The 26,233-nt window shown below is 36.7% G+C and overlaps 1 protein-coding gene across 3 annotated transcripts in view; it reads left to right on the forward strand.

Moving 5' to 3' along the window:
- Nucleotides 1–3,136: 3,136 nt before the first annotated feature.
- The window catches only part of LOC126751424 (extracellular sulfatase SULF-1 homolog), a 116,947-nt gene continuing 93,850 nt past the window's right edge, over nt 3,137–26,233 (forward strand). For 2 of the 3 annotated variants that reach the window (XM_050461679.1, XM_050461676.1), the window contains exons 1-2: nt 3,140–3,325; nt 6,958–7,411. The gene's annotated coding sequence lies outside the window, so the exon portion shown is untranslated. Of the gene's footprint in view, nt 3,326–6,957; nt 7,412–26,233 lie in introns of all 3 variants that reach the window. The other variant, XM_050461677.1, reaches the window with a different exon arrangement.

Consider the following 26,233-nt stretch of genomic DNA (forward strand, 5'->3'; position numbering starts at 1 on the left):
TTTGTTTTTTGATGTTAAGCGAAATGATCGCTTTTGCTTTTGCAACTTGATTTTATGAAGCTTCTCTTGTGCGTTTTTTAATCGTAAAGACTTAATTTGTAAGTACAAATTGTAAGTAAAGAATTCTTCATGATTATCACGACAGTAACTGGAACGGACTGGACTTTTTTCCGGCCAAGGACTTTCAACTCGGCACCATGCCTCGAAATTATTACAGGAATGTTTCCGACGCTACAGTAACAACAACATAATGTGAATTTTAGATTTCTGCGGATTCTGTAACAGTGCTTTGAATGGATTTCAAAGTGAAACTTCGTTTCAATTATTATTTTTTTTTGGTGATTGGATAATTGAGAAACAAAGTGAGGACATTTCTAGCGGGTCAGAAAAATGTGGAAATAATACTTATTGCGCGTATTGTCATTCAATTTATATTTAGATATATTTAACGTCCAGCCGAAATGGTTATAATCGTTGGACTAAAATTTAAACTTATTGCATCTGGTTATTTATTCAACTCAAAACCCTTGCTTTTGAACTTTTAATTTTGTTTTTGTAATTTTTTAATTTAACTTTCATTCGTTGCCAAACAATTTAATATAGTTTTTAAAGATTTTACTTATTTTAACTTCACACATATACATAATGGGCCCTTCGGCAACCCTGGTCGGAAGTTCAGCTGTCGCAAGAAGTTGGCAACGCGTTTGCTGGAAACTGTATGCATATAAACATACATTGTTTTAAACGTATGTAACCAACATTTTGTATATTAAATTGCCTCACTGTATGTAACTACTCAAAATATTATAAATAATGTGTTATTTTCGATATAATGGTTATTATTATAGCAGGCATACCAATTTGCATTAAGTACCTTTGCAAAATAAAACTAATAATGCCCGGAAGCGTTAAGGTCTTTTTGAAATTTTCAATTAAATTTGACAATTTGTTGATAATTTCTTACAGAGTCCGTTGTGTTTTACGTGAATTACCTGCCTACGAAGGCCCAAACTCACGGTGCTTTCATGCCAGAAGCACGTAGATCAATACAATGCGTTGATCAGCGCCCCAAAGCATAAGTGCATGCACCTGCACCATACTCTGGAGAACCAAAGCATGAGTGCATGTACCTGCACTTACACTTTGGTTCCAATTGGTAGGGTGGGACTCCCTAGCCGCCTTGGTCGGGTTCGCGGCCGACCTAAAACCTCTGCCGTACTCTGAGTCCGGCACCCGGTCGCAATGTGACTCCACATTGGACAAATGCCCTGCCTGCATTTAGGTTTAAACCACAGCCACCACGAATCTCCCCAAAGGGCCAAACCCAATGAGCAGATTGGAGTTACCTGCAAGGGCTAACTGCTCCCCGTGGTACCATGTTAAAGTCTTTGGTGTGACTTTTGTAACTTTTGGCTACTATCAGTTTGAGCTCATAGTAATCCCAACTCATGACTGGTGACATTTGTCGCTTGAACAACAAATGCCTTTATATTTTTTAGCTTGAACTTTTTTAAAAAAAAACGCATAAAATGCAAAATAAAAACAATAATATCATTTTGAAGATAATTTCATTTAATGTTGAGTATTATAGTCCAATTTTGGGCAACTTTTCGGCCGGAATACGAATTTCTTCGGAAATGTTGTCTTCCAAACTGGAATGATGAAAATACCCACAAAAAATAGTTAAAGGCGTTAAAATATAACGGAAGGATATAAAGTTTTCCCTCAAAATGGCCATAGAATGCTGTGTGGCATGTAGCGCCATCTTTTGAAACCAAAATTACATTTAAATGCAATCAAATAAATGTCATGAACCAATCTAACGTTTCAAATAAAGAACCGATGAGATTTTGCAAATTTTATGCGTTTTTTTTTAAAAAAATGTTATCAAGCTCTTAAAAAATCACCCGATATGGAATTAATATAAAAACAATAATATCATTTCAAGCTGAGTATTATAGCACTTTTCTGACTTTAGACCATGATGAAAATACTATTTACAATATAACGGAAGGATATAAACCCTAGGTGCTTTCATTTAAAATTACAAAATGCAATCAAATCCGTTCGCCGGTATGTATGTATGTATATGTATACCTACATATATAAAGTATGCTTTGGCGTGTGCCTGTGTGAGTGAGAGTACTCAGCAAGGAAGCGAGAGTACGAAATTGTGCAACCCAGGTGCGATTTGTTTTACATTCAAACAAATTTTTAAATTACGATACTCTTTTATGAGAAACGAGTTATAGAGATGGTGTTTTCGATCCAAAAGAAAATTATTTCGTTGGAATTCTGGCTGAAAAAAAGTTCACACGAATTTATTCCATATTAAAACGTTTATGATGGTTTAGATTGTTATCTCAAAAACTGCGGAACAAGTTCGCTTACATACAGACAAATATGGCTAAATCGACTTGGTTCATCGCACCATAATATCTGTTAATGTATGTATGTATATGTATACGGCGACCAGCACATTAAAACCCTAAAGGCCCATTCATATACAACTTTCTTCGGTTTGTGTGACAGTTCGTACTGAAGCAACGAAGCGCAGAAAACAAGTAAGTATGCCAAATTGATCGATAAGCTTTCAGCGTCTTGCTCTAGTAAAAATGGCGACTTTTACTTGATCCGATACTCGCCTAGCTGCTGAGAACGACTTTCTTTAGCTCGTTGTTTTGCGGTTTCATTCTTGGCGGCGTTTGCATACGGAACTTTCCTAAGAAAAAACTCTGTTTATTAAAATTTTTAATTGCACCGTATGGATAAAACCGAATGGACAATTTTATTCGACGCAGTCCTTATTCATAGAATTGTGCTTTGAATTGCAATGAATTGGTAGAAAAACTTGTACTGGTTGATAGAACTCTTTAGCGAACCTCATATCCTCTGCTGGGTTATGTTGTGTCCATGAGCAGCCCCATGCATACTCACTTTGGTTGCTCTTTCCGTTACAACAATACGAGTAGGTAAATGCATAGATGTTTGTGAGCGACCAGCTGGCCTCAGTATTTGTTTATGTATTGGTGTCTGCGCATATGTATATTGCATATGTGCCGTTGTATATATATTTTAAACTTCATTTCAACTGTTGGCGGCCTCTGTAGTTCACTTTCTGCTACAGCCTGCAGCAAGTCAATTTTCAGTCGTGTTTCGTAGTTGAATATTGTCGGTTATGTGTGGCGCTCCGATATTTTGAGTAAAGTGGTAAATAAATCGTGTATAAAGTGACTCTGTACGGTTTGGCGTAAGGGCAATAACAACAATCGTAATTAAATGTGTTATTATTTTGCTGCTGCTTTAACGTAAAGTTTGTGCTACGGTAATGCGTTATTAATTTGATTGTTTGGTCTCGTGTGTTTTCCTTTGCCGGCAAATGAGATGTGCGTTGAATTGCTCCAATTTCGTTGCTATGTTTGGCGGTTTGGGCGGCGTTATGTTTGCGTCCGCTGACTGTGTGAAAGCAGCAGCACGCTAATGGTGTAAGCGCGGCATAAAGCAGAAAAAAAGAAGAAATAATGATAAGATTTCAAACAAATAAAGAATTTGTGGCGTAAAAAATCAAACTTTTTTTTATATAAAAAAGCAAGCATCCAAGTTAAAAATGTGTGCGCTACGATTAATGCGTTGGTTGCATCACTGACGGTCGGCCGTGTGCGTGTGGTTTTTATGATAGTAACCGGCAAAGTGTTATGTGTTTTTTTATTTTCGTCACAATAACTTTTTTTTTTCATTGGTTGTTCTAGTTTTTTTCCTTCTTCTTAACATTGCTTGCGCTGTTTTGCTTTACCGCACGCCAACACGCCGGTGGACAGGATAACATTAGGCATTATTAGACTTTGCTAGTAAATATGTATGTATGTGTGCAGAAGGAAATGCGGTTGCATGAAAAAGTTGGTAGAGCTCGCAACAAATGTGGACTCTATGTAGAAGAAGTGTGCACGCGCCAATAGGCAGAATAACTTATATGCATATGTAGATGTATATAAATGATTAGATGTAGGTACATAGGTATGTATGCGGGTACTTTATACAATGGATGCATGTTCTTGTAGCCTATCACAATGCATACTTTAGTTGTCCTAATGCAACATAGTGTTACATATGTATGTATGTACGTATATAAGAAAACATACCAAAAAAGAAGAAGAAGACATAAGAATAAGCATGCCTCGATTTCAAAGTCATTACCGCTTGAGTCAGCTTATATCTTTGTGATAGCGAGTATAGACTACAATGACATGCGCTCTATTTATATCGTTGATAGTTTTGAAAATTATCGTTTCATTATCAGCTCAAATGAGTGTAAAGTGTCAAAAAGCAACAAATATTTCAAATGCGTTGCACACCGTTGGTGTTATGAATGCGACATCAGTACTTGGAGAATTCCGAAAAGGTTTGCATCATTTGCCACCAACTTTTGTCACAAATTATTATACACTGAACAACATGTCACGAAGGAAATGTCATAGATCCTATAAAATTTATGTACATATATAACGGGGTTTTCAATTAGAGCGCTATTATTCCTATGAAGGTATATTCGACGCCATTATGTATGGAACACGATTTCTTTTGAATGGCCACCACGGGCACACTTGCAGAAGTCAAGACGTTGAAACCAATTTTCGACAGTTTTCAAACATAAATCGGCCAATACTGCTGCAATTTTACGTTCGATATTCGTACGAAGTTGATTAATCGTCGCTGGCTTGTTGGCATAGACCATAGACTGGACGTAGCCCCACAGGAAATATTCTAACGGCGTTTTGTCCCTCGTTTTGTCCAAGTCCATATCATCTAATTCGGACCAAAAAATATTCGGTTATCATTGAGCGATACCGATTCCCATTCACAGTAACGTGCCGGTCTTGATCATCACTTAAGAAATACGGCACAATGATGTCGACGGCTCATAAAGGGCACCAAACTATAATTTTATTGGTATGCACTGGTGACTCATGGAGTACGTGGGGATTGCTGCCTGAACAATAACGCATATTTTGCTTATTGACGAAGCCATTCAGTCAGAAATTAGCCTCATCGCTGAAGATGATTTTTCGAAGAAAATCCGGATCATTTTCAAATAGTTGCTCAGTCCAATTCACGAACATACGACGACTCTGGTGGTCAAGCGGCTTCAGCTCTTGAGTCAAAATGATCTTGTAAGAATGTAGGCCCAGATCTTTTGCAAAATTCGCCACATCCTCGTCACAGAGATGCCCAACGCTTGAGAACGACGTATGAGAGACTGATTTGGGTCTCCCTAAATTGATGCGCTAGCGGGAGCAATATTCTTGACACTGGCACGGGAACATTTTGTGCTGTGCCTGTGGATTCAAATCTTTCTACTAGACGCTCAATTGTTGGTCTGACAGGACGATTATGACCATCATAAATTGGACGTAGCGCTCTTAAATTTGAGGCAACTGACTCAAAATTTTTGTAGTAAAATTTTAATAAATTCAACGGCGTCATTTGCTGTCCCTGACGGTCTACTTGTGTAGCGTCTCTATTGGAAACTCCGTTATATAAATGATCAGCAAGACTAACTGCGTCGATTTTAGCCATGTACATGTTTCCGTCTGTCTTTATTTATTGTATGGAAAACTTTTTTATGTTACGAAATATCTTCACGACTTTCGGGTTGGCTCATTGCCTAGGACAATAGCGGAATCTCTGAAGAAATTGTTCGGATCAGTTTATTATAGCATATGGCGGCCATACATACTGATCGATTAAAATCCAATCCTTGTATGGAAAATTTTTTCAAATAACGAGATATCTTGACGAAATCAGCCACAGATTGTTGTCCACAGCAAAGCTATAATCTCCAAAAAAAATTGCTTAGATCAGACCACTATAGTATATAGCTGCCATACAAACTGGATGATCAAAATCGAGTTCTTATATGGAATATTTTGTGTTTGTGAAGGGTTTTCAATTTTATTGTTGATGTGTTTGCTGCCAGATAGGCCAAATTAAATGTTTCTTCCCTTATATGTGGAATTAATGACAAAAACGAAATATTTTAATGCGCGTGTTGATATTATCCCTGCAAAACGCATGCGCACGTGTCTTATTGCATTTAAGTGCACAAGCACAGGAGTACCATACATTAATCAATATGATGGGCCAAGCCCATAAAACTTTCAATTCGCAATGCATTTCAACTCACAGTAATAAATTTCTTTGTGATTCTATTATGCACTCTTGAAATCGGTATATGAATATCCATAATTATTATTGCCGATTCGCATTGATTTCAATTTAGTTCAATATGCACGTAAAATTCGCAATTACGAATATGGCCAGTATTGTTGTTGCATCTAAGTAACATACTGTAGTGCAAATACCGAAGCATGTGTAATTTTTCTCAATTTTATGGTTTCAGGCTACAGGCGCATTTATGTACTTATGTATATTTTTGATATGAAGGTGAATTTAAGGTGAATTTCACACGATGAGCGTCAATGGCGTTTAGAGCTATTTTTTCTATAACCGAATGAGATCGAGTCCACCAAAGCTAGACAGTTGTTTTCCCGGGGTATACCTCGTAAGCATTTTCGGTAGAGTTAGCTAAATTCGCTTCGAATTCAGAGCTGGAGACCATCCATTCATTGTAGTGATATGTGCTAACCAATCTAGCCGCTTATTTTTAATTCACTGGACTAAAGTGACATAATAAAGACATATACAACTCATGCATGATTCAACATTGCCATTGCGAAACTTTGAATCACATTTAGCACCACACATTACTGTACATTATGAGAGCATTATCGAATTGGAAACTAAGGCAGCCATTCTCAATATTCCAACGGCTCCAACGGCCCCCACATCAGCCATAGCGCGTCTGAGCTAACTAATTACAATTGAAGACATTTCGACAAGTCCTATTTTAAAATCAAAATTTCAAAAATACGATATAAATAATCTGTTTAATGTTTACAGGTACTTAATTAAATACTTAAAAATCCAAGTGTCCAACAGGTGTCGGCATACTATTAGAACATACGTGTTATACATACATACGAGTGCAGTCGGTAAAATGGTAGCAACAAATATGTGTTCGTGAATGTGTTTTAAAAATAAATTTCAGGAAATCTATAAAAAAAAAGAATTATTTCAAATTATCAGCAGTCTGTGTAAGATTGTCTAATTTAATAAAGAGCAAAAGGTGATTGATGTCAGTGTTTCCTATTTAAAATAGTAGAAAAACTTACATGCATATATATAACACATACATATACAAGTTTACATTCGATTCGAAAAATCAATGAAATATTAAAATAAATTATAAATATTATGCAAATACGTTCGAATCGACTAATTAAGTGAATAATTATTGATATTAGCTAGAAGCGTCGGCATAATCTCAACAGCAACATCAGCCATCAATCTTTTGGTGAGTAACCAATATATGTATATACCATATACTTCAAATAAATACTGGGTTTTCCAATAGGGATGATATGATTTCTAAGTGTGGCTTCGGCAATTTTATTTCATTGTTTTAAGTCACAATTTCATCATGAAAAGATATACGAAGAACAACGTTTACAAATTATTATTATTTTTTTATGAAAGTAATCGTTCTCAAATTGCAACTCTGCGGGCGCTTTTGCCATTTTATGGTCGTATAATCGTCCAGCTGTGCTCGCTATTCATCGCATTGTTGGAATTTTCAAGCGTTCTTTACATAATGTTCAAGTACAAATAAGTCTAAGAACCGCTCGAAGTAATGAAATTATTGCAGCCGTTCAGGCACCTGCGCTGAAGACAGCAATTTGTTGATTCCAAGATGTTCTCAAGAATACAGAAACTTAAAATTGAATGCGGAATGGTTATTCTCTTTCGATAGAACATTATTTGGCATTTATTTTTTGATGATTATCTCTTTCAAATGTTGGCCGCGGCTATGTCTCAGATGGTCCATCCATTGAATCCAATTTTCAACGACTTGTTCGAGAATTTCGACTGGTAACTGGCGAATGACAAGCGTGATGTTTTGCTCAAAGGCCTGAAACGAAACGGGATTATCCGCATAGACTTTAGTATTTACATATTCCCAAAGGAAAAGGTCTATGGTGGCCAATCGACCGGCCCAAAACGTGAAATTATCTGCTCACTGAAATAAATTCATTGATTGATGCGATGTGTGGGAAATGGTTGCCATTGACGGTTACGTTCGCACCAGCATAACTTTTGAAGAACTATGGACCGATGATTCCACCGGACTACAAACCACACCAATCTGTTGGTTTCTTCTGGATGAAATAGCAGCTCATGAATCTCTTCAGGTTGCTCTTCGTCCCTAATGCAGCAATTTTGCTTGTTTAAATACCCATTGAGCCAGAAATAGGCCTCATCGCTGAACAAAATTTGGCTCGAAAACATCGGATCTTGCTAAGTCGTTCCATACGTCAGTCCGAGATGCCGCGACGGCGCGGATTCGTCTCCGTGGGCGTGGTCTATTCGATTGAATATTTTCAAATAATGAATGGGTCTCAAGTGTCGATTATTTTATTCAAAAATATAGACGATCGAAATGTTAAAAAATACAAAAGAAAAAAACAAAAAATAAATTGAAAATTTCACGTTAAGCATGTTCCCTATGATCCAAAATCGTTACCACTTTAGTCGAATATACGAATTCCTACATAAGATTCGCTCCTTTCGCGTTAGAAAATTCTGAACTTATCCGCATTGCGACATGCTTTCATCCGAGCCATAGATACTTGTAAATTGATCAGAATCTCTTTTTTTACTCTGTCGCTTGTCAGCTGGCAGCGGATCCTGATCTTTCTTCTGAGCTGGCAACAAAACACAATCAGGGTCCCGTCAATCAGCAGTTAGAGAAAAAGGCGGGATGCCAGAAGAATAGCGCTAAAACGAACTGCCAAAAATAGAGCGTTATTGAAATTTTTTAGAGTTAGATGTCGGTAGTTTGTAAAATTTTTCATATATATGGGTGATATAGGGCTATTGGGGAACCAAGCACCCAAAAATAATATGGTTAACGCGCTATTTGCATGCCTCAGTGGTAGTGTGGAAATTGCAAAATACCCAAAAGTTATTTATAAAATGCCCAATCTAATATTTTCCAGCAGTGGCATCTTTGGCTAAAGTTTTGACGGCTCTCTCTCGAACCAAAGAGATTCCTATCAAGTTATCTATGTATATCCGAGCAGGCACGAGACTAATAATGTGTTCAATTGTCATTTAATAAGCACCCTAATATACACACATGTACATATGTATATGTATAAACATTTACATATGTTTTGTGCTCAAACATCTTTGCTGTTAACAGCTCGTGTAACTATTGTGTTAATTGGTTTTCAGCTGAATGAGTGCACAGAAAAAATTGTGGTTAAATCATTCGATTATTTTTAGAAGCTATGATCAAAGCTTTTCAACTTGACATTGGTTGATCGGGTACCTATGTATATTTATTTACATAAACGCAGTGAAGTTCTGTTATTTTAATTCTTTCTATAGCGTAATTAGAAAATGAGGAACAGATAATAGCTCTAAAATTATTAAATGATTAATAAATTTAATTTTTTTAGTAAATCGTTGGTTCTGAGTTTGAAGAAAAGTTTATTATGGATATTTTTATATATTCTTATCTTTTGAATACATTTCTGTTATGTCAAATCCTTATAAGAAAATTCAAAGTTGAAAGAGAAAATATATTTTTCTCGAACTATGTTTGTCTCCATTGCGAGATTTTATTATTAATAATTCTCTAATAACTAGATACATGTATATGTAAGTATAAGCTTCCAGTTTCGATTACACTGAATTATATATGTACCTATGATCAAATCCAAAAAATGCGGCTGAATATTTTATGGTCCTAATACTCTAGGAGTCTATCATGTGCAATTTTGGTTTCTTCGATTCCGTTAAGGTAATTTTGATGTCAAGGTGTACCGGCCGTCATAGAAGCACTGTCTCAATTATCCAAGAGCTAAACATGGTACAAAATACCATTTGATAACATTTAAATAAGGATAGATATACTTGTATGATAAGAAGCTCTTGAATTGGTAGTAGCTTCGGCTACGAGGTCTGACCGGAGACTTAATTCTGGTACCACGGGGAGCAGTAGCCCTTGGAGGTAACTCCAATCTGCTCATTGGGTTTGGCCCTTTGTGGAGATTCGTGGTGGTTGTGGTTAAAACCCAAATGCGGGAAGAACTGACCTTGTCAGTTGAATGTGGAGTTGCTTGCAACCGGGTGCCGGACCCAAAGCACGGCAGAGGTTTTAGATGGGCCTCGAACCCGACCAAGGTGGTTAGTGTGTCCATGCCACACTGCCAATTGGTACTGAAAATGCTTAGCATTCTCAGGGCGCTGCCCACTTTAAACACACCGGATGTTGTCAACAGTGACGTGGGTGCCAAGTCGTGAGTGCGACAACTGTTTGTTTGATGACAGGAGATATTTCGTCTTGCCCTCGTTCACTACCATACCTATTTGCTTTGCTTCTTTATCCATTCTGAAGAAAGCAGAACTAACGGCGCGGTTATTCTGACTATTCTATTTCAATTTTATGCAAAAATATTGCATATGCCCTTAACTGACTTAAGACTGTCGAAATTAAAACTAACATATTAATTCTACAAATATGTCAGTTGCGCTGACGGCAAGGTCGTAATATAAAATTATAAGTGGCATATTGCGCGACAAACACTGCATAATTTTTATTCTGCTTGCCTTTACGTTTTCGCGAGGTAGAGCGCTGTCAAACATCGCTTTACATATCCTTTTTGCACAAAGGACATTTGTGTGGTCCCATTAAACATTTTTTTGGGGTTACATAAGCGTTAGCAGCATAACCACCATGGCGGTTTATACTCAATGACACAATAAACGACATTTTAAATATCTCCCTGCACAACCACCCTTGTCTCCAGCGACACTCTCAATCAACTTATGTACATAAGTTTGTAATGTATGTGTGTAAACGCTTATTACTACGTGAATGTTATGCAGCCAATGCGTAATGCGGTGCTTATTTCCAGCATTTTACGCCTGACATTACCAATTAATTTAATCGCATGGCATCACTTTTTCCGTAGCACGACGGCACGTCGCTTATTGCGCTTCCCTTTCAATCACTGCTTGCCTCATGCGGCGAGGGAACGCCTGCTGACTGTTGACTTCAGTTTGAGGTAGGCTTTGACATTGTAAGCGATTTTCTCACGCGGTCGAAATGCCAGTAATCTGGTGGTGGTGCAATCGTGCTAGATTTAATATGTAGGATGGGATAGATTTGCGGGTCCTCTTGATTGTGGCACGACTGCGGTTTTATTTGTCAACTTGGTGAGAAATCAAACTAAAACACAATTCCTTTCTTCACGTTAGAGCAAAAATAGTATATTTATCAGATCACCAATGATTCGCATACGAAAATCACTGTTGTATTTGCAAACGAGCACCTTGGCGCTTAAAGCTTTCTTGAAGCTATCAAACTGCAAAATTAGACTGACAGAATCAGCATTTAAAATTTTACACATGACAGACTCGATATGTGTCTTAGGCGTTAAGCCCAGAACTGCATAAGTAGTGGTTGCAGTACTCCAGTTAGCGGCTGAAGGCTGCAGCAAAGTGTGCAATGCGATGCAGTCAACGTGTCGACCCGACGGCTCGGTTACGGATGGTAATTTGAGACTAAAAAAGGAGAAATAATAAATTTGGCAGCATAAAAGCAGACGTGCATCCCTGACAGCGATGATTACAGCCTCCCAAGCAGTGGCTGCGATGTCGCCTGCCGCTGCAACGACGTTGACTGCGACAGCGACTCGGCATACTTTTGCACTACTTATTCACTTATTTATGCACTCTTAAACGCCACTTGTGTACCTGAAGTGTGTGGCATGCAGCAACAAGCCAAAAGTGGCTCATCAAAGCGCGACATTGTGAGGCAAGCAAAGCGTTGTTTGTCTTTTGTTGTAGGTTTTTGTGTTTATTGTTGTCGTGTGTCGCTGACTGGTTGGTGTGTGGTATCTCTTTTTGTTTTTCCATTTCGCAACATGCCTTTGCTGTATTGCTGGCAGACGTGTGTTGTGTGGCGGTTAGTCGTGCTGCCTCGGCTTATGCGTATAATGTTACAATGTGCCAATGGACCTGTGTTTGTTGTGTTAGTAACTATTGCTTTTACATGCCAATTTATGTACATATGTATGCACGTCTACCCACCGCAGCTAGCAGCTGGCTTGGTATACTGTTGCCGTAGCCGCAGCCTTTGCCATTGCTGTTGCCTTTGTCTGAGCCTGCCTGCCTTTTGGCTCTTCACCTGTCGGCATTCCACTTCACGACATGTGCGTTTGCGTAACAGCGGCGGAGTAGCAGCCTTGTACAAAAACAACTATTACACCTACTAATGCATGTAACAGCAGTAGCTGAGACCTTCATGCTCCGTGTGGCATTTGGCTGTTTGAATTGCTGCGACACAAAAGCCACAAGGACTCGCCGAAGTGACTGGTGACGTCTTGCATTGGTAACAGTGTCATCACAGTACAATATATGTATGTATATAAATAACTGTATAATTTTTCACATGTAACAGAAGCCTCAATTATAGCACGCTGCGGAAAAATTAAATAAATAAATGATTAATTTCAAAAGACAAAGAGACCTCTCGACATGTTTGGAATTTATGTTCGCTATCCTTAATGTTTATATTATTTGATTATATAATGTGCTAATATGTATATTTTCTTGATTATGTTTAGGGCGGCAATTTTTAAGAATGGCTTGAGAAATTGATTTTGAAATATTTTAAATCGTCTCAAATTTTTTAAAAATGTGAAAATTAATTTACGATTTTTACAAAAGTTTTGAATTTCCGTGGACTACGAGTAAAGCATTATGTTTTTCATCGATGTTGACAGGAGCAGATCATGTATCATGGGTGACAACCCAAGCATCAATCATCTCCGCATTAGCTAAGACCGAAAAAATCGCGCCCACTAAGGAATAGAGTTTTCATCGATGGCAAGTTATAAGGATAAGGAATATTTTGCACGAAACAATTCGCCAAACGGCCGGATTGTGACGCCCCTGCTCACGCATCGTTGCTTGCCCTCGTATATTCGGCCAAAAACAGCACACTGACTTGTTTTGTTCCCAAACTAAAGAGGCCAATGATGGGATGTCGAAGGAGGAGCAAAACAAGATTATAAAAAAATAATTTTTTTGAGGATTGTAAAAAACGCTGGCAGAAGTGCAATATAACGGAGATAAAAAGTGCATCGAGGGATGTCTTTGAACAGGACACAATATGTATTCATGGATAAATAAACACTATCCTATCCTCACAAATCGGAGGAGAAACTTGCTCAATAAGCAAATAAAGAAACTTAAAAGTCAAGTAAACAAAAAATGAAAAAAATTTTTAAATTTTACAATAATATAAACCATTTTAACTTATTTGTAGACACTCATACATACATATATTCCATTTGGTTTTGGGATAATATATTTTTATTTACATATAAAAGTGTTTGTATTGCATGCTTGATTCGGCAAAGTGACGCACAAGTGTCGGCAACAACTGACAAGTGGCATAATTATGGAAAAAGCGCATAATAATACCAATGGTATTGTCTGTAGCTCAGTTGGAATGGCGCTATAATGATTCAACTATCATATCTACACTGTGTTTGGAAACATTTTATTGTTGTTTCAGTTCTTGTTAAGAATTTAAATCAAGGACATGCTTTTGTTAAAGTTTTTTTTTCAATTTTCTGGCTTGCGTTACTTGCAAAACAAATAACGTAACATAACTTTTTATAAATGAAATAATATTGAAGAAAAAATTTTACTAAAATTTTGTATTTCTAACCAATTTTCGAAAGTTGGAAAAGGCTTACGGTGATTTAGTTTTATCAAAACCACAAGCCCACGAGTGGTACAAAGTCCTCAAAGACGGCCGAGAAATTGTTGGAGACATGCCCCGTTCTGGACGACCTTCGATATTGAATTTTCTTCAAAAAGAGTATCGTAAACAGCTCTCTTTGTGCATGCTTGATAGTGCGAATTCCGATCCCACATTCATGGAGAGCATTATGTCTGCCGCTGAGACATGGGTTTATGAGTTTGACATGCAAGCAAGTCAACAATTATCGGAATGGAGGAAAAAACGAGCCGAAACCAAAAAACCAAAGCCAAAGCCGCTCAAAGATCAAAGTTAAGCTCATTGTTTTTTCGATATTCGTGGTTTGATGCATCATAAATTTGTTCCGGAGGGATAAACGGTCAATAAGGAGTTCTATTGGCGGTGTTGTGGAAGAACAGTTCATAGATTTTACACGATGAAAATACACCATCGCATCGAGCCACAATTGCAACCGAATTTAAAGCCAAAAACGAAATGAATACCATCGATAAACACTGTATTCATCAGGTTTGGCCCCGTGTGTTTTTTTCTTGTTCCCCAAACTGAAATTGCCGTTTCGTGGAACCCGATTTATGTCAATCAAAGAGATAAAGCTAAGTTCGCTGAAGGAGTTAAAGGTCATCCCAAAAAGTGCTGAAGAAAAGTGTTTCGAGGTTTGGAAAAATCGTTTCATAAGTGCATTACATCTGGTGGGGATCGCTTTAAAGGCGACAAAATAAATATTGATGAATAATTAAAGATTTTGCGTTTTATTTACGATTTCCGTGCTTTTTAGTCACAATGTATATTCGCGTACGATGGATGTTTAAAAAATATTTAAAAAATGTTAATGAATGAATTTTTTATATTTTTCAAAATTAAAAAAAAAAATTAATTAAAATTAATGCATATTTCTAATTAGGGTTTCCCAAATGTATGCACATACCTATGCATAAACATATGTGAATGTGTGTATGAAATGCCTACAACTCCTTAAAATATACAAATATACTTCCAATAAATTATGCAATACTGATTGTACATTGTATTTATTCTACTCGAGTTATATTTAGACATATGCACATTCTAACGCACATCTAATAATATGTTAATGACGGTAAAAAGGACTATAATGGAACACGAAAAGGTGTATATGTCAGTTCCCTCGACGTTTCAGTTCAAATATTAAACACATGTCGGTGCAATAAAGTTGACAGAAGGTTAGACGGCGCTGAATCCTGCCAGCTAGAATGAGTTTTATGTGTAAACATTTTGGAAAATGTCCGTTTCATTTTATTCTAAAAATAACTGCGAGGAAAATGCCAGGTGTTTTGTAAATAGCATTGGGAATGGCTTGGCGTTACGCGCATTGTCAGCCAGGGTTACGTTAACCAATTGTAAGAGACCGTTAAATTAGCAAAAATATTAAAGTTCACTTAACTTAATATTTCAAATTTATTATAAATATTTTTTTTATGTCATCAATTTGTTTTCCAAATAGTTTTCAAACGGAGGTCGTGTCGTTGTCAAGATTTAAAATTTTTGTCTCGTGTCTAGTCGCGAATTCCGGTTGTTTTTCGGCCATCGATTGGTACAAAGTCTTCAAAGACGGCTGAGGGATCGTCGGAGACATGACCCGTTCTGGATGATCTTCGACCTTTTAAAACGATGAAAATACAAAAAAAGTGAAGGATATGGTGCTTGAAAATCGACAGGCAAGTGTTAGGGAGATGGCAAGACATCTCTGTGAAACTTTGATGAGTTGGCCGGTAGCATTCCGCATTAATGGTTTAACCGGTTTAACGGTTTTAGAAGCTCATAAGTCTTACTGATCCCTTAGCGACATGCATATTCGGCTTTGCGGTTGATTTGGTGGGTTAGCTAGGTCTCACATTTGCACTTTGTTTTGTTGACACAATTTATCGTCTATTTCATCTATTTTTCATCACCACTCACAATCCAATTCAAAAACGAATTCCTCTATGCAGTCTTCAAGCAGCATTAGCATACAAAATCGTTTATCAACGTCTCTTGACTTCAATTATAAGACACTCAATGTCTTTGCTTTTGAATGCATCCGATAAGTTGCACCATTTTTTTCCAATCGCAAGATATATAGTTATAGGTCCAATAAATTTAACTCTGCTTCTGCTTTGTAAATTCATACTATACTCTGTCGGCCTTAAAACTCACAGCTTTGAGTAAAGATTAAAGTTTTTTTTACTTCAAAACAGTGTAAAGGTATTTGACTCCCTTTCCAATCAAAAAAAAAAAAATTAAGAAAATCGCCAGTAAGCAGCACGGTCTTTAATAAATTCAATACCTCAACAAAAACCACCGCAAAAACGCTGCGTCTACTTCCTTCCGTTCCTGAATTTGCTGCGCTTTGCGAAAGTGGAAAGTGAAAATGAATACGATTTTCTTTAAATACTGCTTTACAAGCTGTAATCGATTCCAAATCGCTATTAAGCTTTCACTAAAACCATTAAATGCTTACTGGTCTCCACAATTTACGGGTATCTGCATAAATACTCCACAAAGCTGGATTACCAATAATACATACACACACACGCCTCATACATATATACACGTATATGTATGTATGTGTGTGTAAGAGTTTAACACTGCTTTTACCTGACATTTGTGTTATAGCCTTTTCTTTATTACAGTGCTGTGCGACAGATATCAAACAGTGTAGTCCGCTGGCATTTGTAATTCATTCCTTAATGCGCGCACTACTCGCTTGCTCCCATTATTCTTTGTTTGTTGTCAGCGCTTTATTCTATTTGCTGCCGCTGAGTGTGCTATTTGCTGTTTTGTTTGGTTTTTAGTGACATTGTCAATTGCGTGTCGCTGTGCCGCTGTCAGAATGGCAATTTATTGAGGCATACCTTCGCTCACGCACACACACACACATACACACTTCTACACTTGCTATTTATGTACCTAGAATTTGGCATTTCGTTGTAAGATTGCAATGTGATTGACATTGATGGAGCGATACTGGTGAGAGATAGTAGCGTGCAGTGCTGCTTCTGCTGTTGCTCCAAAGGGCTGCGTCACATTTGTGATAAATTTGGTTTGCCACTATTGTATTTATACTGTTAGTTTTTTTATTTTGTGGTGTCGTTTTGTGCGTTGCGACAACTAAAAATAGAAGTTCAGTTTTGCCATTTGTTACATAAGCGTACATGTTGGTGCTAATAAAATCGATTTTGGATTTGGCAGCGAGTTCAAGTCAGAAAATGTATATATACTGTCTGAAATAGATTAATATCAAGATGGTAGATTATATCTGACCTTGAGGTGGTGCTGAAAAAATTATTGTCAAAGGAAATATTGGCATTTATTTTTGGTTTAGATAGATACGTAGGTTGAGTGAGGTATTGCTAAAGAGAGTTTGCGAAGTATTATTCACTCAAAATACCACGCGTTAACGAGTTACATCCACTTGTGAAAGTCAGAAACTCGATTTTCTATGGGCTCCTGAAAAGTTCCAAGAAGATCTAACGTCTTCGTGCCGAATTTTGTTCAGCGATGAGGCCCACTTCTGGCTCAAAGGGTGTGCAAACAAGCACAATTGCCACATTTGGCACGAAGAGAAACCTGAAGAGATTCAAAAGTTGCAACTTCATCCAGAAAATAACCGAACTTCAAATTTAATGGGGAATGTTTACTATTATTCGAATTGCTGCTACGTCTCAGATGGTTCACCCGTTGAGTCCAATTTTCGATGACTCGTTCGATCATTCCGACTGGTAATTTGCAAATTACACGCGTGATGTTTTGCTCCAAGGCCAGAATCGAAACGGAATGGTCCGCATAGACTTCATACTTTACATATCTAAGTCTAACGGTGTGATATCACACGCTCTTGGTGGCCAATCGACCGGCACAAAATGTATAATTATCTGCTCACCGAAGCGTTCTCTCAATAAATCCATTGATTGATGCGATATGTGGGAAGGAGCGCCGTCTTGTTGAAACTTAATGTCGCTGAGATCACGAGCTTCAATTTCAGGCCTCAAATTGCCGGTTACCACAGCACAATAACGTTCGCCAATGACGGTTACGTTCTCACCGGCATCATTTTTAAAGAAATTTCTGCATGAAATGGCAGCTCTTGAATCTCTTGAGTCAGAAATGAATTTGGTTCGAAAACGTCAGATCTTCTTGGAACTTTTCAAGAGCCCATGGAGCGAAGCGTTGTCATCTGGGAAGGTCGAGCGGCTTCTGCTCTTAAACGAGCTTTATTTTGTACGGTTTCAATTTAAAATCGCGACGTAAAATGCGTGACAACTAGTCACGACTCACGCGTGATCTGTCAAAAAAAGTACCTCTACTTGGATCACCCGTTTTATGTGTTTTTATATACATTTATATTATATTTGCTAAAGCAAATTATGAGTTAACCACATTTTACTAAATATTTCATCGTACCTATGAAAGTGACAGCAATTTCCATATTCCACCACAAAAATGCTACGCCTGTGCACACGAAATGTTGTTAATAATTACTCAAATCATATTTTCGAAAATATGCATTTTTGATAACATAAAATTGTAAAATCGCTTCAAAATCTAATCAAATTTTGGAAATATAGTAAATTGCTTTTACATATATTAAAAGCATACATACGACACATGTTACATGAATAACACAACAACAAATTTTCATGCTCAACGCTTAGTTATTTCATATTTGCCATACTTTTTTCATGTAACATGTGAAAACAAGCAATTAGTGGCGGCAATAGAAATCAAGAGTCTTATATTACACCGCATGCGTTAGCATGTACACACATGCGCACATATATTTTTATATATATTTATGTACGATGTAGGTATACATATATTTATTAATAAATATGGAGAACTGATACAAAATGTTTTGAATTTTTATAACTTATGTATGTATGTGTTGGTGCAAAATAAACCATTGAATTATCTAAAATTGCTTCTGTGTTAAAAAATATTATACAGACAATGTTACTCCAACTTTTTGCTGAGCTTTTGTCTTGCGGTACAAAATTTAAGCAGCTGAAAAGCGAACAAAAATATAAAAAATTTTCTTAACTAAATTTATAATTAATGTGAACAAAGTTCAAAGTTTATGGAAAATCCTAAATAAGTGGATATGATTTTTGGTCGATTAAAGCTAAAAAATTGTGTTAAAAATGAAATTCACGGGCATAATTCGATTTTTATGAGTTGTTGCGGTCATTTTGTTTTAAGTGGCGTCCCATTATCTGTCTTTAATACTACAAAATACAGTACCAAATTTTTTCACACCAAATGTCACTCATACGCCCCAACAAACAAGCACTAATTTTATATGTATAAAAGACTACCTAGTTGTACCAATGGCAAAAAAATTTAAGTTTTTTTTAATTTTGATCGACAAATATGCTGGCTCTATTACAAGTCAAATATATTAATTCTATCACGCAGTGAGGATTAGCACCTTAAGTGGCACCCCTTGTGGGAAATTTAAAAAAAAAAGTATGGCATTCTATCAATTTTTGGAAATATTCTTTTGTTTCATAAATTTTATGGTATATTTTAAAAATATCTATGAATTAATATGACCTAAAATTTTAAAACAATCATTGATGTAGTTTTGTTTTTGTTTTGTTTTGTTTCATTTCCAAAACTCCCGTTTTATCTGTGTCCCTTAACTTTATAAACATTTTAATATATGCTACATATGATTCACTAGTTATTTTAAGAAAGATTAACATTCGATACACTAACTCATGAATTGTAGACTATAGCTTGTGAATTATCGGGCGACAAGCCTGATGTAGTCGTGATCAAAAGTCATTCGCTTTTCCATTGTTCGCAGTAAAAATTAAATATTCACAACTATCAATATGCGGCTAATTAAGTTAATAAATCCTATATAAACTAATTTAAAATCAATAAACAAAAAACCTGAAACGCACATATTTTAGTAAGGAAATTTCTATGCAAATCACTTGCTACACACGAAGCGTTATAACAACATACTCGTATAAACGGAGCAGCGCTGATCGTCACAGCTGATTGCAAGCTGCTGTCTGCGAACACATATTGAACACCTTTTCAACTATCAATATCGAATAATCAATACAAGCATCCAAGAGCGGTAGAAACTATACATAAATTAATTAAGAATATGCTGATTTTCGAATTAAGATAAACAAAAACAAAATTGGTAGTACATATATACATACATCCGTGCATACATACGTCTGCAGCTTTCCGCAGCTCTCGGCGCTGCTGTTTATGTCACAGAAGGTGTCACATTTTACTTCGCCAGTCGATTATTAGCACAGAGATATTTTTATAAGATGCTATCTTCGAACAAATGCACATGTTAGACTATGCATATCGCTGTACATATGTATATACTTGTATTGCTTTCACAAATTCAAAGGCAATCCCGCTGCTTCTGTTTTGATTTTGTGCGCAATTCAATTAGTAAAACCGGTACCGTTGATTTTGGCGCTTAGCTGGCGCCTGTCGTAAAATGCTAATTGCTTCAGCTCTAAAAAGTCTAAATGCATTTCTGCGATTATCGTTAAAGTAGTAAAGAACTTGATGCTTCGTGAATCTTGTGCTTGAATGTATGACGTTGTGTAACTACATAAAAATAGCTCAATTAAAAAGTGATAAAAACAAGTTTTAAAACTAAAGGGCTATTAAATTAATAAAATTAATAAAATCTACTTAAGGGTTACATGGTTTTTTATTATCTTATTAAATTCTACAGCACCTCTAGAATATTGTCCTAAAGTATCAAGTTGATCCGAGTAATAGTTTCAGAAATACAGTCTTTAGAACTTGAGCGCTCAAGGCTAGCTAGGCTAAGTAGGCCATCTTTAAACGCTTTTCTCTCGAAACTGTGTTTTTGAAGTCGGTTGGCAAGATTTATCGATAACTGCTCAACCGATCTTCATGAAATTTTACACAAGACTTTGCGATACAATTCGTAAAGACTTGGACGAAGGTTTTTTTCGATTATAGCTAAATGAAAAAAAAAATTCTCGAAATTTTCACTGAAATTTTAATTTTTTTGTAAAAATGTCTGCCAAAAATCCAATTTTCTGTGTGTTTTTTGTCCTTCCTCCAAGATCTAAGTTAAGGTTTCAACTAACATATAATAACATAACCTAAGTTCGAGCTTGGAAAAATATGAATACTGTTGTTTTAATTCTTTACAAAAATTCTATATTTTTATGCGGTGTTCTTATAATTTCGCACAATAGTCAGTTAAAATTCAAAAGTTAAATTTTCTGGAGAAATAATATTACCAGTGGTGTTGTAGAATCTGAAAGTTATCGGCTTCAGAATTGAAACCGATGAAAAAAGTAGCAAGTACTAGGTGTTATAAGTTCTTAAATTAGGTTAGATAAGGTTATATTGACCGACTATCACGTCATACATAGACCTATTGATTCATAGTAATGCCAGATGGAGGTTCAGTTTAGTTTGAGGTGAATTATTCGTGATACAGCAGGTCAACGCTTTTTGCGAACTAACTTTAAGAGCGACTTGATATAAACGTTTGATACTTCGTCTAGTCCCTTGAACTCCGAAGCTCCTAGACACTTAAGACGAGTCTTAGATAGTGCTGGTCAAAGGCATAGGAGGTGTTCCAGAGTCTCTCCAATGACAAGTTCTTTGAGTTTTTTGCATTTTCTGCATGTATCATCACCACTCATGCATGGTTGTGAACTGTCAAGAGGCCAACAGCTGTCCGGCAGTCCTTTCGAGGCCATGTGAGTAATAAGCAAGCGAGCTTTCCTAAGGGGTTCTTTCACGTGATCTTGGCGATCCTACATGTACTTAAGGCATTTCACTCGGATCCGCCTGTCAGCACTTTCGAAATTTCGTTGTATATCGTTGTTAGTGACTTTCTTGTCTTGTACTTGTTTGGTAGCCAAAACGGATTGCACTTTTGGCAATCGTATCAGATAATTAACCATTTTAGAACCATCTATCCCAACTGTGACTTATAACAAGTGTTTGAAAATTTGGATTAAGCGATAACATGTTTATTTCGGCTCAAAAGGAGCTTATGTTGAAGGTGATAATAGAGATTTGTATTAAAATACGTGAAAATGTTGTGTTTTTTATGAGTCCGGGTCATTGTTGATCGAATGTTATATCTATTTCTGCACTTTTCATTTTAGGTTGCTTTTTTTCTTATAAACTATTTTTTGTGCGAAATTGAATGACAAACAGGTCTTTATTTCTACCTACTTTGTCAGTCAATATTTGTATTTAACTGTATTTGCAATCAATAAATCAACTCATTGCGACTTTATATTTAATCAAATTAATAGTTCCACCTGTCACATTCCATCAGATCATAGAAAAACGAGTAATGTTAACTTCGGCTGCACCGATTCGGCTATAATACCTTTCACAGGTGCGTTTCTTATAGCATAAAAAGGTACAAAAAACCTTTGAACATAATTTAAATCAGCAGCTGTATGCTGTAGTGGTCCGATCTGAACAATATGTCCGGATACTGCAGTCTTGAACAATAATATATGCCAAAGTTCTTGAAAATATCTTGTCAAATAAGAAGATTTTTCATAAAAGACATTTATGTGGATCGGGCAGTTTGTATGTATATGCTATGGTGGTCCAATGTTGGCGATTCTAAGAAATTATCAGCTACTTGGAGAGAAAAGGACGTATACAAATTTTCAGATCGATATCTCAAAAACTGAAAGACTAGTTCGCGTGTATACAGACAGACAGATGGACAGACGGACATGCCAAAATCGACTCAGCTGCTCAGGCTGCTCATTTATATACATTTTTACTTTGTGGGTCTCTGACGTTTCCTTTTGAGTGTTACAAACTTCCTAGAAACTTAATATACCCTCTTCATGGTATAGGGTAGGCATAGAAGACATAACTTGCTCGTTGCGAAAGTTTAAGTACACTATGATTGATAAATTTTTAATGCAATAATTATGAAAGACAACTTTTTTGCATATAAGAACTTTAAACATTCTACCATCCACACCCATAAAGTCGTTTATACGCACAGTGGTGTGTGGTAATCAAAAGAAAAAGTTTTAATTAATCTGTCAACCTTGAAATGGAGGAAAAGATAATGGGTAAGTGCATTTGGTTGTTTCACAAATGAAACACACCTGAAGTGAAAACGGCGAATTGGAATAAATCTTTTTATACTGCGGAGAGAAATATAGATGAAAGAAAAGCAGCGCACTTGAGTTGACATAAGTAAATCTTAATTAATGGATTAAAAATAATTTATGTGTAATAATAAAATCAGATTGGAAACACGCGCAAACAATTAGTACCAAGAATAATAAATTATACTATATACCATAATATATAGGTGTGTTGGGTTTGATAAATAAAAATTGTGAGATGGTATGGTTTTCGCACAATAAGTCAACTACAGCAGAGATTCGTAAAGCTCTATGGCATTGGTCTCTATAATTTATATGCAGTTTTAAAATATCGGAATAGTAGACACATTTACAATATTTTTATGAGATATAACGACTTACGAGAAGTATATTTTGTTGTTTGACAAACTGCCTTACATTGCAACAAAACTGGCCTTTTGTGCTACAAGAACTTGTGCTAGAGAACTTTGCACACATTTTGGTGAGCATAATTATCAATCTGAACAGATTATACGCAAACGATGAAGAAAACCTTGCATACAGAAAAAATATACTTTCTGATGTGGTTGAGGGCATAAAGGTTCTATGCCACTATAAAAGATCGACTTATAATTTTATAATTGACACTTACGAATATCACATTGGCTGCCATGTCACACGTTTTCATGCGACATATGAAAATTCTTGGAGTGTCACGTCGCACGAAATCCTGGTACAGTGACTGTTCGACATTCAACGTTGCCATGCTTTTATTTGCGGCACGTCATGAATTTGATAATGTTTTCTGGACAAAAGGCTTGGTAAACGGTGGAAGATTTTGTCAAAATCTTCTGGTTCAAAAATACAAAAATCGATTTTTGTTTATGTTTTCACAGTTTAACTCTTCAATAATATACATTGTCACAAAAAAGTACCCGGTACCGGTACAGTGATTTAAATTCTCCGGGTAAATGATATTTAAAAAAAAAAGTATTTGGCTAAGTTGGTAGGACTTTCCTTAATTACTATGACAAATATGAGAATGATCCGTCAACTTGTTTGTTTAGAGCAGCTTAAGTGGATACACCTCAGTAGTGCGTTGCGATTTTTACAGTGGATAAAAATATTGAACAAAGAACATCTCTCGCGAGTTCGTTCGAATGATTTTGGTGGATATTTTGGGTATAAACGTTACGGAAACGGGTATAAAGTCCAACAAGTCTCTTTGGACATGCCTAAACGTGAGAATTCCTATCCCACATTCATTATAACTGCCGATGAGACTTGGGGTTATGAGTATGACATGCAAACAAGTCAACAATCATCAGAATGGAGGAAAGCCTCTCAAATCAAGATAATGTTCATTGTTTTTTTCGATATTCGTGTTTTGGTGCATCATTAATTTGCTCCGGAGAGACAGACGGTCAGTAAGGGGTTCTATTTGGCATGATATTGAGGTGTTTGCGTGAAAACATTCGTAGAAAACGGCCGGAATTATGAAAGAATAATTCATGGATTTTAAACGATGATAATGTACCATCGCATCGAGCTACGATTGAGACTGAATTGAAAGCCAAAAACGCAACCACAGTACTTACCAGAATGGCTCCGTGTGATGTGATGTATCTGTGGCTTCTGTACCTTGTTGCAAAAAATCCTTTATTTCCTTAAGAGGTTTGTATACCTTATTTCTTCCGAGAATGGCATTAAGCTTTTCAAAATATGATTTATTTTCTAAAGTCGATATCGAGGTTCGCACTTGTTCGACAAGACGCATATATTCTTCTATTTATATACCTCGGATTTCGACTCTTACAATAGCATTTGTAAGACTAGAAAAGTTCTGTTTTATATAAGCGATGCTTGTAATTAAACTTCTTCTTCTTCTTTACTGGCGTAGACACCGCTTACGTGATTATAGCCGAGTTAACAACAGCGCGCCAGTCGTTTCTTCTTTTCGCTACGTGGCGCCAATTGGATATTCCAAGCGAAGCCAGGTCCTTCTCCACTTGGTCCTTCCAACGGAGTGGAGGTCTTCCTCTTCCTCTGCTTCCCCCGGCGGGTACTGCGTCGAATACTTTCTGAGCTGGAGTGTTTTCGTCCCTTCGGACAACATGACCTAGCCAGCGTAGCCGCTGTCTTTTAATTCGCTGAACTATGTCAATGTCGTCATCGTTCCATCGAATGGGATATTCGACGTGGCCAACTCGCAAAGGACCATAAATCTTTCGCAGAACTTTTCTCTCGAAAACTCGCAACGTCGACTCATCAGTTGTTGTCATCGTCCAACCTGTTCGATTAAGTTCTGAAGCTGGAATTATTTTCTTCAGCAGCAGGTTGAAGAAGTCGCACGATAGGGAGTCGCCTTGTCTGAAACCTCGTTTGGTATCGTTGTACTTAAACGGTGTGACTTAAACAACTCCTGCGACAATCAAATGACTTCAGCATCGTCGCTATTAAATGAATCCACTACTCTTTTCAGTTCATTGAAGTAATCAGAATAATAAGCAGCAGTTGTTAACCACGTACGCCAGCAACTTTGATTCATAGGGAATGGGTTATTTCGAAAAAAAGATTTAACACTTGGATTGCTGATCATTTTTAGCGGTATATTCGCTTCGAGGAACGTTTCACAAAGACCCATAGCAAATATGTTGCTGTCTTATGGCTGTGCAGTAATATGCATTTCAAAGAAAATATTCACTTTGTTGATTACATACTATCAAATTCCCTCAGAGAATGTTGTGTGTAATGCCGAAACGACCTCATCGCCTACTCGGAAGTACTTAAATAACCATTATTTCGATGCTTTGCATTATTCTCTCAGAAATCATCATTTCCAGAAGTTTCGTTTCAAATTACTATTGTGTGTAGTCCGACTGTTATCCGAAGGATGCGTACATGAATTACCACGTCACGCAAATAATAGTAAGCTCAACTTTGAATGGCTCACCGCTAGACAACGACTAACAGTCAATTTACAACAGAATTGCATTTCCAACATTGTCGCACTCAATTTGATAACAAAGCAGTTAATGCGCAAGCGCCGTGTCTATCATAAGGTATAATACAGATTGGCGAGCAAAAAGCGTAAACAACCAGCTACGATAAAAATGAAATGCAGCCAAAAACAGTAACAACAACATGGAGTCATACTGCCATGCCTGTGGCAGCGGATCGGATCACTTTGGCTTTGTGC

The sequence above is a fragment of the Bactrocera neohumeralis genome, chromosome 2 (genome assembly GCF_024586455.1).
Source record: "Bactrocera neohumeralis isolate Rockhampton chromosome 2, APGP_CSIRO_Bneo_wtdbg2-racon-allhic-juicebox.fasta_v2, whole genome shotgun sequence".
Taxonomy (NCBI): Eukaryota; Metazoa; Arthropoda; class Insecta; order Diptera; family Tephritidae; genus Bactrocera; species Bactrocera neohumeralis.